Source organism: Lolium rigidum, chromosome 2, assembly GCF_022539505.1.
Source record: "Lolium rigidum isolate FL_2022 chromosome 2, APGP_CSIRO_Lrig_0.1, whole genome shotgun sequence".
Classification (NCBI taxonomy): Eukaryota; Viridiplantae; Streptophyta; class Magnoliopsida; order Poales; family Poaceae; genus Lolium; species Lolium rigidum.
The window spans coordinates 244,348,949-244,365,948 of NC_061509.1; the positions used below are offsets into that span (position 1 = coordinate 244,348,949).

Genomic DNA, 17,000 nt, shown 5'->3' on the forward strand with positions numbered 1-17,000 from the left:
TGAGCTCCTGCCGCCGTGAAGAGTGGAGCCTCCGATGCCGTGAAGAGTGGAGCCTCCGATGCCCTCCGATGCTGAGCTGCACCAATTTCCCCACTGCCCTCAGACTCCCCTCCTTGATCTTACGGAGGTCTGGCCCTCCTCTGTTTCTTCTCCCCAGCCGGCCAGAGAGGACTTCCAGTGGTAAGTGATAACTAGTACGCCTTTTCTTTTCATTTGTTAGATAGTTAGTAACTTGGTGAAGTTGTGATGCATGTACAGATCTCTAGTAACGTACCCCTTGTACTCGATTGGCAATTTACAAACTTTTTTTTTGCTCTCTAGTCTTTATGTACAGATCAGATAGCTGCTGTAACTTTTAGTACAGATAAATTTCTGTAACTTTTAGTACTGTATCATGTACAGATAAACGTCTGCAATTGTTCTGTATCATGTACAGATAAATTTCTGTAACTTTTAGTACTTAGCTTAAGCATTATTTACAAACAGATCAGATAGCTGCTGTAACTTTTAGTCTTATGTACAGATCAATGGCTTCTCAAGGTGGAGAAGGCTCCGCTGTGGCTGGTGCAGGGAAAGGGAACTCAACACCAATACCTCAAGCTACTCCGACATCTCAAGCTGCTAATCCAACGTCTGAAGCTGCTACTCCAATATCTCAAGCCACATCTAGCAGGGCTGGTTGTAAGAGGAAGCGAACATCGGCAGTATGGGACAAGGATGGCAATTTTAACCGCGGGCACGGATATCCGCGGGTACCGTACCCGTATGGGCAGGGTATGGGCTCAATTTTGTACCCATGGGTAAGACCCGTACCCGGCCCGTCAAGTCACGGGTAGGGCATGGGTATATCTCCGTACCCGCGGGTATACCCGTACCCTGCCCGTTTATATCGACATGTGGACCCGTAAAAATCTACTAATGCAGCACAAAGTCAAAGCCTCGAAGATACTAAACGCATCAACTACTCGGGCAAATACCAATTCTAATCCCCTCGTTTCCCTCAGCAGTTATGGATGCCGAGAAAAATCCCAGGCGCCGTCGCGCCTCCAGACTCCAGTCCCCAAATCCCCAATTTCCCCAATCTCCATCCTTGACTGAGCTGAGCTCCTGCCGCCGTGAAGAGTGGAGCCTCCGATGCCGTGAAGATTGGAGCCTCCGATGCCCTCCGATGCTGAGCTGCACCAATTTCCCCACTGCCCTCAGATTCCCCTCCTTGATCTTACGGAGGTCTGGCCCTCCTCTGTTTCTTCTCCCCAGCCGGCCAGAGAGGACTTCCAGTGGTAAGTGATAACTAGTACGCCTTTTCTTTTCATTTGTTAGATAGTTAGTAACTTGGTGAAGTTGTGATGCATGTACAGATCTCTAGTAACGTACGCCTTGTACTCGATTGGCAATTTACAAACTTTTTTTTTTGCTCTCTAGTCTCTATGTACAGATCAGATAGCTGCTGTAACTTTTAGTTCAGATAAATTTCTGTAACTTTTAGTACTGTATCATGTACAGATAAACTTCTGCAATTGTTCTGTATCATGTACAGATAAATTTATGTAACTTTTAGTACTTAGCTTAAGCATTATTTACAAACAGATCAGATAGCTGCTGTAACTTTTAGTCTTATGTACAGATCAATGGCTTCTCAAGGTGGAGAAGGCTCCGCTGTGGCTGGTGTAGGGAAAGGGAACTCAACACCAATACCTCAAGCTACTCCGACATCTCAAGCTGCTAATCCAACGTCTGAAGCTGCTACTCCAATATCTCAAGCCACATCTAGCAGGGCTGGTTGTAAGAGGAAGCGAACATCGGCAGTATGGGATGAGATGGAAGAGAAATTTGAAAATGGAGAATATAAAGCCTACTGCAATTATTTTCACAAAAAATTTACTTCAGGACCTAGAGCTGGCACAACTCACTTGCGTTCCCATTTGGATTCTTGTCCTGCTAGGCATGCACCTATTGGCCCCAAGCAACAGAAATTAAGGTTGACAAAAGGTGAAGGTGGCAAAGTGAATATGGAAAATGTCATTTTTGATCAAGAGAAGGCTAGAAAAGATCTTGCACTGATGATATACATGAGTATCCTTTATCTATTGTGGATCATAGTGGTTTTCGTAGATTCTGTTCTTCTTTGCAGCCGCTGTTTAAGATGGTGTGTAGAAATACTATTAGGAATGATATTGTGGCTATGCATAAAGCTCAAAAGGAGAAGATGGTGAATTTTTTTGCAACCTTCAAACATAGAGTGGCTATCACTACAGATTTGTGGACATCGGGCTATCAAAAGAGAGGTTATATGGCTGTTACCACACACTATATAGATGATTCTTGGAATCTAAAGAGTTTTCTTATGAGGTATAAAATTTGTACATAGGACAGTAGTAATTTTTAGCAATTACCATACTACGATTATGCAATACTCATGACATTTGTTGTTTTATTGTGTTAAATAGGTTTGCTTATGTGCCATGTCCACATTCAGCTGAGGTTATATGTGAAACCTTGTATGAGTGTCTTGTTGAATGGCACCTTGAGAGGAAGATCTCCACCGTCACTTTGGACAACTGCACATCAAATGACAAGGCTATGGTTATATTGCCAGATAAGTTGGATACAAGCTCTCTCATGTTGGATGGTCAATTACTGCATATGCGTTGTGCTGCTCACATATTAAACTTAATTGTAAAAGATGGAATGAGTGTCTTAGAGCAAGGTATAGAGAGGTTGCGGGATAGTGTTGCATTTTGGTCAGCCACACCTAAAAGGCATGAAATGTTTGAAAAGATGGCAAAAACTTTGAACATAGAGTATAACAAAAGGTTAACTCTTGATTGTAAGACTAGATGGAATTCAACTTATATCATGATTAGCATTGCACTACAATACATAGAGATATTTGAAAAATTAAAGGCACGTGAAAAGAAATTTAAGTGTTGCCCAACTAAAGATGATTGGAAATTTGCAAGATAAATATGTGACAGGTTGAAGCTCTTCTTTGATATCACCGAGTTATTCTCAGGCACCAAGTATGTCACAACAAATCTTTTTTTCCCTAAAGTGATTACCATTCGCTTGGCCATAAGGAAATGGGGTAAGAGTGACTGTGAGCTTATACAAAATATGTCTGCGGAAATGAAGGATAAGTTTGAGAAGTATTGGTCAGATATCCATGGTCTTATGTCTATTGCAACGGTTCTTGATCCAAGGTATAAACTTCATATTCTCAATGCTCTCTATGGTCCCCTCTATGGAAGAGAGCATGCAGCCACAGAAATAGAGAAGGTGAAGAAGTTATTGATTCAATTGATGAAGAAATATGAAGATGAAGTTGAAGGGGAGGATACATGGGATGCTTCGTTGTTGAGCCAGTGGAGAAGAAGATGAAGCACTGAAAGCTCGTATGATCTATATTTGTCTAGTCGCCCAGCTGTCCCATCTTCATCCATCCATACAGAATTGGACATGTATTTGGAAGAAGCTAGTCTGCCTAGAACACAAGAATTGGATATCATCAATTGGTGGAAGGTTAACGGCACAAGGTTTCCTACCTTGTAAAAACTGGCTCGTCATATATTGCCTATTCCCATAACATCTGTAGCTTCTGAATGTGCATTCAGCACTAGTGGAAGAGTACTAAGTGCACATCATAGTACACTTACTCCTAATGTGGCTGAATCTCTAATGTGCATGCAAGCTTGGTCTCGTGCAGCTCTCTTAGGTATTAATATGCTTTTCACTTGTACTTGTTTCTTTACTTTGCAAATAACTTTCCATTTACATACTAATGTTGGTTATTTCATCAGGTGGTTGGGATTCTACACTATTTGCTACATTTCAGAGTGTTCTTGAGGATGAAGAAGAAGAGATGGTAAATTACTAAATGCTTTGATCTTAATTTTTTGGATTATAGATGAATGGTTTACTCATGTCTCATGTCATCTTGTTAATGTGAAGGATGAATCTACTTCAATCATAACCGAAGAGTGAAGATACGACTGCCGTTTGTGCTGTCTTGGTGCCTTGGTGGCGATGGTTGCTGTCTACAAGTTGTTGTTTGCGCTGGCTGCTAATCGAGTGTTGATTGATGGGTACTACGGAAGGTTGTTGTTTTTTAGTTGTCAAGTGATAATCGCTCCATTTACTATGGAATTGTGTGGTACATGTGACTCGGCAGTGCATGTCGAACCTATATTGTATTCGTATCAAATACTTCTGTCTGAGTGAACCTATATTGTATTCGTATCAAGTATTTGAAGTGTCAATTTCTTATGTGACTCATTTATTTTTGTCGAGTTATTAATATGAGTGATTTCTAAGTTTTGATGATTTTCATATTCTCATCTTAGTCATATATCTGTTATTGAGTTGAAATTATTGATTTTTTGGTTAAATATCATGTCGATCGGTAGATGAATTTAAAGTTGCGAATAAATTGTGTTGCTATTTGATCTAACCACCGGGTACCCGCTGGGTACGGGTAACCCGCGGGTATGGGTGTGGGTAAAGTTTTAGACCCGCGGACACGGGTATGGGCAGAATTTTGTACCCATTGACTTGACGGGTATGGGTATGGTATTGGTCTACCCGTGCCATACCCGGCCCATTGCCATCCTTGGTATGGGATGAGATGGAAGAGAAATTTGAAAATGGAGAATATAAAGCCTACTGCAATTATTGTCACAAAAAATTTACTTCAGGACCTAGAGCTGGCACAACTCACTTGCGTTCCCATTTGGATTCTTGTCCTGCTAGGCATGCACCTATTGGCCCCAAGCAACAAAAATTAAGGTTGACAAAAGGTGAAGGTGGCAAAGTGAATATGGAAAATGTCATTTTTGATCAAGAGAAGGCTAGGAAAGATCTTGCACTGATGATATACATGAGTATCCTTTATCTATTGTGGATCATAGTGGTTTTCGTAGATTCTGTTCTTCTTTGCAGCTCAGTTTAAGATGGTGTGTAGAAATACTATTAGGAATGATATTGTGGCTATGCATAAAGCTCAAAAGGAGAAGATGGTGAATTTTTTTTGCAACCTTCAAACATAGAGTGGCTATCACTACAGATTTGTGGACATCGGGCTATCAAAAGAGAGGTTATATGGCTGTTACCGCACACTATATAGATGATTCTTGGAATCTAAAGAGTTTTCTTATGAGGTATAAAATTTGTACATAGGACAGTAGTATTTTTTAGCAATTACCATACTACGATTATGCAATACTCATGACATTTGTTGTTTTATTGTGTTAAATAGGTTTGCTTATGTGCCATGTCCACATTCAGCTGAGGTTATATTTGAAACCTTGTATGAGTGTCTTGTTGAATGGCACCTTGAGAGGAAGATCTCCACCGTCACTTTGGACAACTGCACATCAAATGACAAGGCTATGGTTATATTGCCAGATAAGTTGGATACAAGCTCTCTCATGTTGGATGGTCAATTACTGCATATGCGTTGTGCTGCTCACATATTAAACTTAATTGTAAAAGATGGAATGAGTGTCTTAGAGCAAGGTATAGAGAGGTTGCGGGATAGTGTTGCATTTTGGTCAGCCACACCTAAAAGGCATGAAAAGTTTGAAAAGATGGCAAAAACTTTGAACATAGGGTATAACAAAAGGTTAACTCTTGATTGTAAGACTAGATGGAATTCAACTTATATCATGATTAGCATTGCACTACAATACATAGAGATATTTGAAAAATTAAAGGCACGTGCAAAGAAATTTAAGTGTTGCCCAACTAAAGATGATTGGAAATTTGCAAGATAAATATGTGACAGGTTGAAGCTCTTCTTTGATATCACCGAGTTATTCTCAGGTACCAAGTATGTCACAACAAATCTTTTTTTCCCTAAAGTGATTACCATTCGCTTGGCCATAAGGAAATGGGGTAAGAGTGACTCGTGAGCTTATACAAAATATGTCTGCGGAAATGAAGGATAAGTTTGAGAAGTATTGGTCAGATATCCATGGTCTTATGTCTATTGCAACGGTTCTTGATCCAAGGTATAAACTTCATATTCTCAATGCTCTCTATGGTCCCCTCTATGGAAGAGAGCATGCAGCCACAGAAATAGAGAAGGTGAAGAAGTTATTGATTCAATTGATGAAGAAATATGAAGATGAAGTTGAAGGGGAGGATACATGGGATGCTTCTGTTGTTGAGCCAGCTGGAGAAGAAGATGAAGCACTGAAACTGTATGATCTATATTTGTCTAGTCGCCCAGCTGTCCCATCTTCATCCATCCATACAGAATTGGACATGTATTTGGAAGAAGCTAGTCTGCCTAGAACACAAGAATTGGATATCATCAATTGGTGGAAGGTTAACGGCACAAGGTTTCCTACCTTGTAAAAACTGGCTCGTCATATATTGCCTATTCCCATAACATCTGTAGCTTCTGAATGTGCATTCAGCACTAGTGGAAGAGTACTAAGTGCACATCATAGTAGACTTACTCCTAATGTGGCTGAATCTCTAATGTGCATGCAAGCTTGGTCTCGTGCAGATCTCTTAGGTAATAATATGCTTTTCACTTGTACTTGTTTCTTTACTTTGCAAATAACTTTCCATTTACATACTAATGTTGATTATTTCATCAGGTGGTTGGGATTCTACACTATTTGCTACATTTCAGAGTGTTCTTGAGGATGAAGAAGAAGAGATGGTAAATTACTAAATGCTTTGATCTTAATTTTTTGGATTATAGATGAATGGTTTACTCATGTCTCATGTCATCTTGTTAATGTGAAGGATGAATCTACTTCAATCATAACCGAAGAGTGAAGATACGGATGCCGTTTGTGCTGACTTGGTGCCTTGGTGGCGATGGTTGCTGTCTACAAGCTGTTGTTTGCGCTGGCTGCTAATCGAGTGTTGATTGATGGGTACTACGGAAGGTTGTTGTTTTTTAGTTGTCAAGTGATAATCACTCCATTTACTATGGAATTGTGTGGTACATGTGACTCGGCAGCTGTCTGAACCTATATTGTATTCGTATCAAATACTTCTGTCTGAGTGAACCTATATTGTATTCATATCAAGTATTTGAAGTGTCAATTTCTTATGTGACTCATTTATTTTTGTCGAGTTATTAATATGAGTGATTTCTAAGTTTTGATGATTTTCATATTCTCATCTTAGTCATATATCTGTTATTGAGTTGAAATTATTGATTTTTTGGTTAAATATCATGTCGATCAGTAGATGAATTTAAAGTTGCGAATAAATTGTGTTGCTATTTGATCTAACCACCGGGTACCCGCTGGGTACGGGTAACCCGCGGGTATGGGTGTGGGTAAAGTTTTAGACCCGCGGACACGGGTATGGGCAGAATTTTGTACCCATTGACTTGACGGGTATGGGTATGGTATTGGTCTACCCGGGCCATACCCCGCCCATTTCCATCCTTGTATATAAGGTAGGCGCCCTAGCGAGGCTAGCTCGAGAGGACCGTGCTGGACGGAGGCAGCCAAGGTAGGGCGGTGCTAGGCGGTATGCCGCCGGGCACTAGACGACGAGGATGCATAGAGGAGCAGCAAAATGCTAGGTTGCTAGACGAGAAGGGCGACAACTCCGGCTGTGCATAACCGAACTGAAACCATGGTTACAGTTTAAGTTAGTAAAACATCAAACTAAAACTCCCTCGGTTATTTCGGTTTTAAACCGTTGTTAAACCAAAATAAACCGAACACGTAGCATAGCAGAGAATCGCCCTTTTTGGGCCAGCCCACCGTTCCGCAGAACATTAAATCTACTGCGTAGATCCCTGATCCCAGATCCTCTACTCGATCCATGCAAGGCTTTAGGGCTTGTTAGTTTCCATCGGCGTCAATCCCTCACCCCAGATCCATGCTGGACCGGATGAAGCAGCAAGCAGAGCATGTAGCGGTGTCCTCGAGCAACGACCAAAAACGCGAGGGGAGAGACGTGTTCTGGTTCCACCCTAACGGCCTAACCCGACATGTCTGGACATATTTTTTTGGGATTACCGGGACTGAGCCCATCCTGTTTTCTAGTGTTTTTGATTAGGTTAGGCCGGGATAGTACTCAGTAAACCACCTCAATACACCACCACCAAACGAGACTTGAAAGTGATTTATTAGTTTGCTTATCTGGAATCACAACGTCAAGGAAAAACAATCTAGCGATTGAACATGCATGCTGGATACTATATATCACCAGCCGGTCGATTCATCAAGAACAAAATATATAGCCGACTCACACAGTCACACGCATATATCCATCAGATACTTGGGACGGCGCAGGTATAGATGCACCGGCAACCCATGGCGGCGCAATTCCCCACGCCGCCTTTGAACCGGCGTGCGCAGTCCGTGGCGCACTTGGCCGCCTCACACCTAGGCGCTGCTGGAATCACCGCCGAGCAAGTGTCCTGGAAGTAATTGGGCCCAACTGCCTTTCCCGCCATGCTGCCTGCAGATACATCACTAAATCTCATGGACTGAACACGTCAACTGAAAAAATCCGTAAAGAAACATGTATGTGGATCCACAGACCTGCAGATGATACGACGAGGACGATGGCTAGGAACAGACCTACCTGGATGGTCTTCATGTTTGGCGTCGATCGATGGGTTTTTGCTTGTACTGGTTGGATGGGTATTGCCTCACTGCTTGTCTGCTTTGGTTGATATTGGCTGCTAGATCGGTCCAGGACGGTTCTTATATTGGTGGTGGTGCACTTGGAAAGCATCACAACCACACAGTCAATTATGGTCATACATGTAGAACAATAAGATGGATAACAAATAATTGATTGCATGCTTTTATTATGTATTAATTTGCATGGATATGGTTTCACATGCTTTTATTAGGTATTGGAAGGATTTTCAATATAACCTATGTTTTCAATGTTATCACAATCAATGGATATTTTTGCTCTCGTAATGCACTTGGTGTCTCCTATGTACTCCCTCCGTGCCAGTGTGTTCGGTGGGAGTAGTCGGTGGTGCATTACATACAAAAACATTAATTGTTGGTGGCACAGGATGCCTTTCTCAAGTATCACCAAACAATAAAATAATCGGTGATACTCATCCACCTATGTTGCCTCCTTGATTAATTCAGATGGAATTAGTGATGACTTATCTCATTGTGGTATACTTTTTGTGAATTTCTTATGTAAATTTCCAATGTGATACATAAACACCAGTAGGTGACATGTACTAGGTGGCATCACATTTTTTTCGATAAAGGGAATATATTAATATCAAAAAGATACCAATTACACCCAGCCTCTGCAACAACGCACCACCCTAATGGCACTACGGATGCACACAGCCAAAAAAGGAAAAGAAAACTAAGAAACAAAAGTCCCGCTACAGTATCTCGGGCCTAACAACAGCAATACATCCACCGCCAAGACAACACCTGAAATACAGACTCTCCAAAAACGACGCCTCCAAGAAGGTAACAGTGCTCTAACCGTCGCCGCCCGATCAACGATCTTAGGTTTTCACCCTGAAGATAGTCCCCGCTCTCAAAACAATGTCTCCAACAAGGTCATTGCCAGGCACAACCAGTTAAGGCCAGACCTTGGGTTTTCACCCTGAAAGGTAGGACTCTGAATTTCACCTGTGTTGTCGCCCCCACTTTCATACCGATGCTGTAAAGCCCGGAACACCAAGCAAGTCCCTCAACAGCGCGGAGACTTGAACCTCCCTTAGCTAGTCCTCCCCTCCGGCCTTGATGAACTTCTCTTCTTCCGACTTTCATCATGGATCCATAGTCACTTGATGTCAACACAGAAAAAGAGCTTTTCGCGCCGCTCCCTGAACCAATCGGTCGGAATAAAAGCATGGGTGCGCACGACCGAATACCACCGATCCAGCAAACTCCAGGCAAAAAGCACTGTTACATTCGCCGGCGGAGCCTTCCGGAACTCAACACTCCGGCTAGATCACGAGTCCAGGCCTCCGGTAGGTCTTCCTCTTCACACAAGAGAGACCCTAGGACCACCGCCTTTATTCAGGTCGGACCCCCACGTCGGCGACCATCCCGAGCTGGCCACTACAACCCTCCACCGGCGACTCCGTCGCCGGCTTCCATGCATCTCCATCTCGCCGCCGGAACACGGTGATAGATCGATAGATCCACCACCACCAACCGCAAGCCGACCCTCTCCGGCGAAGAAGAGGGCCACCTCCACCGTCGTACCCAAGGATGCTGCCCCGGGCGACCCCGTGTCGCGGGTGAAGCCCAAGATCGTCTCCACTCACCGGCGAGAGGCGGGGGGAAATTGGCGCAGGCCATGGGCCTGGCCGCCGCCCACCACCAGCCCCTGCCGGAGTGCTGCGGAGAGCCGACGGGAGGAGGGAGCGCAGGCAGGCTGCCGCCGCCCATCCCAACCGCGCCGGCCGATCCACCAGGGGAGAGCCGGCGGGAAAAGGGGGCGCAGCGCAGGCCGCCGCCGTCCATCCCATCTGCTCGTCCGCCATGCTCGAGGAGGGGAGATCCGGCCGCCGTCCACCATGCGTCGACGAGGAAGGGCCCCCGCCGCCGCCACGCCCCGTGGGTCTTTGCCCCGGCGGCGCTACCGGCGGCGGCGGCGGCGGTTAGGGCTGGGAGGCTGGGGTGCGGGAGGGTTAGGGAGGCTGGGGTGCGGGGGAATTCTGAATATCTCGGTTAGTGTTAACTGAGGTGGCATCACATGAACTATGGTTGACGTATGCAGATAACACAAAATAGATGAGTATGCATGTGTGTACATAGAGTCGGAGATACCAAACGTTGGGGTTGGCATCGCATCAACTGGGGCTTCCATTTTCTTCTTTGTTTGTTTATTAATGTTTGATGTATTGTAATCTAACTATTTCTTTATCGCCTTGTACCGTTTCTTCATTTGAGACTGTGTTAATTTAGCGCCAACTGTGACGATGTCTCACTTCTAACATAATTTCTAATTTATAGAAAACAGTAAGAGTCTCTCCCATCGTATTCTTCTAGAAAATATAATTTGGGCGCCACAGCCAAGAATATCTTAAGAAACTAAGCAATGTATATCAGATTCAACAATATAGACCAATTTGCATACTTAATGTGAGCTTTAAAATTTTCACTAAAGTTGCTACTAATCGTATTTCGGAGGTAGCTCAAAAAGTTATCAAACCTTCTCGGACGGCTTTTGTTCCTGGACGACACATTTTAGAAGGGGTTGTGGTAATTCATGAGACTATACATGAACTGCATAGAAAGAAACTAGATGGGGTTATTTTTAAAATTGATTTTGAAAAGGCGTATGATAAGGTTAAATGGCCCTTTCTGCAACAAGTTCTTCGTACGAAGGGCTTTGATCCAATTTGGTGTGATAGGATAAAGCAATTTGTACAAGGTGGGAGTGTTGGTATAAGAGTGAATGATGTGATTGGGCATAATCTTCTATTTCTAAATAGTTGGTCCCAATTTCCCGGTCTCTCGTGAGGCCACGTCACCCCTTTTCCCACCAGGTTCCTTCAGTTCCATTTCCGTTTCAATTCAATTCGGCTTCGTTGTCCTCACCGCAACACAAAAGAATTATTGAGCGAGAGCAACTGTAGCAGCCCATCCGAGTACTTCAGCCCACTCCTCCATCTTCATTGATGCTCACGTGATGTGTCAGGCTGCCAGCACTGTTGGTCCTCTATATCGACATCTACAAAGACACCGAATGAATCTGGCCGCCCCGTATGACCAGTGACGCCAGGCTCTTCCTCTTCTTCATCAATCCCGTAACTCCGCGCTCTCTTCCTCTCCCGCACGATCTCCACATCTCCGCGAGAAACGGAAACCGATGGCAACATATGATGAGTTCGCGTAGATTTCTCCACCTTTTAAAATCCATCGATCGACTCCATTACAACTTGCATCGCCGCCGTCTTCCCCTTCCTCGCCTCCATATTTCTCCACGGGCCGTCGCTTGCAAGCAATAATCCCACCGACGCCATCGCGAACTACGTCGTGGGACGTACGCAAGGGCAAATCTCTCTCCGGGGTGACCACCCTCTGAATCCTAGAGCCATGCTGCTGTTATTGGAATTGACTTGAGCTCTGATCCCCTATGCTCGCCCAGACCCTGAAGTGGGAGGATCTCCATCCCCGAACAAGGTCAGCTCACGCCTGCCGATTTTGGATAGAACCGGATCAAATTCATGTGGCCTTTACACTTTAGTTGTCCCCCGATGTAACTAATGGTTCTGCAGGATGTGTGGTTTATGGTCAGCTTGAATGGTTCAATTCAACTGGACATACCTTTGCCATGGGCGTACGCAGCGGGTGGGCCGAGGGGGCCATGGCCCATCTTGCAACAGGCTTCGTGGCTTGCTGCATCACATGAGGGGTGGTCGATTTGCAGTGCATCGTCGTCTTGGTGCAGTTGCGACGGGAGGCAGGCGGTCTTCGAAGCGGCGGTGGGAGGCAGCCGATCCACCAGGGGAGAGCCGGCGGGAAAAGGGGGCGCAGCGCAGGCCGCCGCCGTCCATCCCATCTGCTCGTCCGCCATGCTCGAGGAGGGGAGATCCGGCCGCCGTCCACCATGCGTCGACGAGGAAGGGCCCCCGCCGCCGCCACGCCCCGTGGGTCTTTGCCCCGGCGGCGCTACCGGCGGCGGCGGCGGCGGTTAGGGCTGGGAGGCTGGGGTGCGGGAGGGTTAGGGAGGCTGGGGTGCGGGGGAATTCTGAATATCTCGGTTAGTGTTAACTGAGGTGGCATCACATGAACTATGGTTGACGTATGCAGATAACACAAAATAGATGAGTATGCATGTGTGTACATAGAGTCGGAGATACCAAACGTTGGGGTTGGCATCGCATCAACTGGGGCTTCCATTTTCTTCTTTGTTTGTTTATTAATGTTTGATGTATTGTAATCTAACTATTTCTTTATCGCCTTGTACCGTTTCTTCATTTGAGACTGTGTTAATTTAGCGCCAACTGTGACGATGTCTCACTTCTAACATAATTTCTAATTTATAGAAAACAGTAAGAGTCTCTCCCATCGTATTCTTCTAGAAAATATAATTTGGGCGCCACAGCCAAGAATATCTTAAGAAACTAAGCAATGTATATCAGATTCAACAATATAGACCAATTTGCATACTTAATGTGAGCTTTAAAATTTTCACTAAAGTTGCTACTAATCGTATTTCGGAGGTAGCTCAAAAAGTTATCAAACCTTCTCGGACGGCTTTTGTTCCTGGACGACACATTTTAGAAGGGGTTGTGGTACTTCATGAGACTATACATGAACTGCATAGAAAGAAACTAGATGGGGTTATTTTTAAAATTGATTTTGAAAAGGCGTATGATAAGGTTAAATGGCCCTTTCTGCAACAAGTTCTTCGTACGAAGGGCTTTGATCCAATTTGGTGTGATAGGATAAAGCAATTTGTACAAGGTGGGAGTGTTGGTATAAGAGTGAATGATGTGATTGGGCATAATCTTCTATTTCTAAATAGTTGGTCCCAATTTCCCGGTCTCTCGTGAGGCCACGTCACCCCTTTTCCCACCAGGTTCCTTCGGTTCCATTTCCGTTTCAATTCAATTCGGCTTCGTTGTCCTCACCGCAACACAAAAGAATTATTGAGCGAGAGCAACTGTAGCAGCCCATCCGAGTACTTCAGCCCACTCCTCCATCTTCATTGATGCTCACGTGATGTGTCAGGCTGCCAGCACTGTTGGTCCTCTATATCGACATCTACAAAGACACCGAATGAATCTGGCCGCCCCGTATGACCAGTGACGCCAGGCTCTTCCTCTTCTTCATCAATCCCGTAACTCCGCGCTCTCTTCCTCTCCCGCACGATCTCCACATCTCCGCGAGAAACGGAAACCGATGGCAACATATGATGAGTTCGCGTAGATTTCTCCACCTTTTAAAATCCATCGATCGACTCCATTACAACTTGCATCGCCGCCGTCTTCCCCTTCCTCGCCTCCATATTTCTCCACGGGCCGTCGCTTGCAAGCAATAATCCCACCGACGCCATCGCGAACTACGTCGTGGGACGTACGCAAGGGCAAATCTCTCTCCGGGGTGACCACCCTCTGAATCCTAGAGCCATGCTGCTGTTATTGGAATTGACTTGAGCTCTGATCCCCTATGCTCGCCCAGACCCTGAAGTGGGAGGATCTCCATCCCCTGAACAAGGTCAGCTCACGCCTGCCGATTTTGGATAGAACCGGATCAAATTCATGTGGCCTTTACACTTTAGTTGTCCCCCGATGTAACTAATGGTTCTGCAGGATGTGTGGTTTATGGTCAGCTTGAATGGTTCAATTCAACTGGACATACCTTTGCCATGGGCGTACGCAGCGGGTGGGCCGAGGGGGCCATGGCCCACCCAGAATTTTCAGAAATTTGTATACTACTCCTACTCTATTGTGGGCCGGCCCATTTTCGCCGTTCGTTGCTTCATTCCGTGGAGAGCATTATGTAAAAATTTACGATTAATCGTGGATCTAGGATTCGATCCCTGGTGCTGCGGGTGCACGGCCTGGAGCTTACCACTGGGCTGATGGCAATATGTTGTTTAGAAAAGTGCACCGGACTTATTTATTTCCGTGAAAACAGTGAAAAACAATTCGCACCTATTCCGTTTAAGGTGGTTCTGGTAGCTATGGTTAATTTGTTTCTTCGTTCACTCTTGTACTTTTCTTGACGTGAGCATTCTTTTCTTGGTATGCATTGCTTCTAGTTTTAGATAAATTTTATTTACTAATTTTTTTCTTGGGATGTGTCGAGGCGGCATATTCCTTCCATACCCCCGTTCTTTCTCGGCTCTCTCGGGACTGGATGAAAAGGGGAAAAGAATCGAGAACTAATTCTGTTGCCCCCTCCCAAATTTTCCCCTCCGGTAGCTTAACCTCGTCGGCTCGCCGCTTCACCCCATCTTCGATTTCCTTGCCAGCCGCTTCCCCTCGCTAGCTCGGCTGCTCTCCCAGTTCTCGTTGCTCAGTTGGGGAGGCGCTCGGTTGCTCGCAGTTCGTCGCTCAAGCGGGCATGCTCTTTTCCACTTTGTGCCCCTAAAATTCTCAATATGGCTAGTGAAGTACTAAATACAAAATTGAAACAAAAAAAGACATGTTATTTAATATTTATAGTTTAGCCTACATGCTTTAGAAACAGATATTGCTTTTATTGGTGGTGACAACGAGTGTTGAAAGAGTATTTGCTGCAATGAGTCTAGTAAGAAACAAGTGAAGAAATAATATAGGTGGTGAGCTTTTGAACCATATCTTAGTGACAGTTGATGAGCGAGACGTGTTCTTGAATGTGAAGATGACATAGTTGACATATGCCCACGCTCAAATATGTATGCAAACTTTTATCCAAATTAAGGAAGTGCAATTTTTTTAAAGGTGTGCCCACCCTCAATTTTTTTCCTGCGTCCGCCACTGACCTTTGCCATGGTTCTCACTCTTGCCCGCCACGAATGGCCCTTCCTCCCCTGTACTGTGTCACTTTAGGACTAAATTTTGTAAATAAGATAGGAAAGCTAATATTCCATGCCCTTCTTCTGTTAAGAGGATGAATGTGACGTGTCTTGGCTAGAAGTGATTGTAAGGTGCCATCTTGACCTTGAATCTTCCTTCATAGAACTTTCCCATTTTTCATTATGTCTACGGTGAGCCTTTTCCAAAACAAATTACTTCAGGGTAGAACTATGAACAGTTTTCTTTTTCTGTTATCGAAAGATCTTCTGAAAATATTAGCTAATAGATATAGCTTGCTAGATGTGCATTCACTAATCTTCAGATCTAAGAATGCTCAAATAGTAACGTTGTAGTTTTTTATACTGTGATGAACACTAATACTACTATATAGTGAGAAGACAATTGGACAGTCCTACATCTATAATTCATTGTCTTCGAGTACCCGATCCATTCCACGAATCATGTTTCTTGCAGCTTGCAGATTGTGAGGTATTGGTTCTTGGACTAATCATCTTGGATTATTTGTTTAGTATTGTATCCTTAATCATGTTACGTCCTCACTGCAAATGTTACAGATGATGTATAAATAATGTCAGTCTCCTTCAGAGCATTTGTTCTAAATGTACAGGGGGCTTTTCATTTTTGTAACACCGCAAAGTTAACAATATTGAAATGACATCGGTCATTTCTTCCAGAATATATATGCATGTCCAACATTTGTGAATGAGTTAGGCGATGGTTATTTGATTCTAAGTTTCTAACATGTATTTTTATATGACGGGTAGTTAAAATAGTCATGTACCTTTTTTTCTACGAGCATATAAAATTTTAACCTTTTTTTATTAAATTATTCCGCAGCAACGCGCGGGAAATTATCTAGTTTTCAAACTAGGAAAGGCTTAAGACAGGGAGATCCTTTATCCCCAATACTTTTTAATATTGTCGCTGATATGTTAGCGATTCTTATTGATAGAGCGAAGGAGGTAGGTAAAGTGGGAAGTTTGTTACCGCACCTTATTGACGGAGGAATTTCCATTTTACAATATGCTGATGACACAATTTTGTTTTTGGAACATGATGTTGCTAAGGCCGTTAATATGAAATTGATTCTATGCATTTTTGAACAATTATCAGGTCTGAAAATTAATTTCCATAAGAGTGAAATCTTTACATTTGGTAAGGCAAAAGATATGGAGGATCAATATAAACACATTTTTGGATGTGATTCAGGAACTCTACCCCTTAAATACTTGGGAATTCCAGTACATTATAGAACTTTGCGGAACGCAGAATGGAATCCCATTGAAAATCGGTTTGCATCTAAATTAGGATGTTGGCGTAGTAAATTGTTATCGTACGGGGATAGATTGGTTCTAATTAACTCGGTTCTTACAAGTCTGCCAATGTTTATGCTATCCTTCCTGGAAATCCCAATTGGGGTGAGGAAGAGGCTGGATTTTTATAGATCTATTTTTTTCTGGCAATCTGATGAGCATAAGAAGAAGTATAGGTTATCTAAATGGAGTATTCTGTGTAGACCAAAAGATCAAGGGGGATTAGGGATTGAGGT

General features: G+C 43.9%; 2 long non-coding RNA genes across 2 annotated transcripts; both read left to right on the plus strand.

The window, feature by feature from the left end:
* The first annotated feature begins 5,029 nt into the window (after window positions 1–5,029).
* LOC124688444 lies at window positions 5,030–5,715 on the plus strand. The gene is made up of 2 exons (XR_006998532.1): window positions 5,030–5,153; window positions 5,252–5,715. It is a non-coding gene; the product is annotated as an uncharacterized LOC124688444 (long non-coding RNA).
* Window positions 5,716–5,920: 205 nt separating this feature from the next.
* Window positions 5,921–6,939, plus strand: LOC124688445. The gene is made up of 3 exons (XR_006998533.1): window positions 5,921–6,517; window positions 6,603–6,667; window positions 6,754–6,939. It is a non-coding gene; the product is annotated as an uncharacterized LOC124688445 (long non-coding RNA).
* The last annotated feature ends 10,061 nt before the right edge of the window (window positions 6,940–17,000 follow it).